Raw genomic sequence first — 556 nt, forward strand, 5'->3', positions numbered from 1 at the left:
ATATATTTTAAAAAAAGGTGTTTTCCTATATTATGATAGAGGTTTTACAGCTTTCATTGGAATTTTATTATATGGGCTTGGCTGAAAGCTATCTCTAGTCCCCTTTTCTTCCTGTGAGGTTAAATGATGTAAAAATTCCAACACTTTAATCATATAGTTGGTTATTTTGGAATTGCCAGCCAAACTCCTTCAGTATTCAGATGATATAGCCTTGCTCACTGAAAGTAAAGAAGACCTGAGTGCCTGCTGTAGAAGATCAGAGTATAGCCTTCAATATGGATTATATCTCAACATCAAGAAAACAAAAGTCCTCACCACTGGGCCAAAGGGCAACATCATAATACATAAAGGATTGAAATTGTTAATGATTTCACCTTACTTGGATCCACAATCAACACTGTTAGTACTAGCAGTCAAAAAATCAAGAGAGCAAGCAACAAATGCTGGCGAGGTTGTGGAGAAACTGGAACCCTGATTCACTGCTGGTGGGAGTGTAAAATGGTGCAACCCCTATGGAAAGCAGTATGGCGCTTTCTCAAAAAGTTGCAAATAGAGA

At 37.6% G+C, this 556-nt stretch overlaps 1 protein-coding gene across 1 annotated transcript in view; it reads right to left on the minus strand.

The window, feature by feature from the left end:
- Positions 1 to 556, minus strand: part of RABEPK (Rab9 effector protein with kelch motifs) — a 61,051-nt gene that overhangs the window by 34,443 nt on the left and 26,052 nt on the right. The window lies entirely within an intron of this gene.

This window comes from Elephantulus edwardii, unplaced genomic scaffold (genome assembly GCF_000299155.1).
Source record: "Elephantulus edwardii isolate Elephantulus edwardi_28Jun2011 unplaced genomic scaffold, EleEdw1.0 scaffold00116, whole genome shotgun sequence".
Classification (NCBI taxonomy): Eukaryota; Metazoa; Chordata; class Mammalia; order Macroscelidea; family Macroscelididae; genus Elephantulus; species Elephantulus edwardii.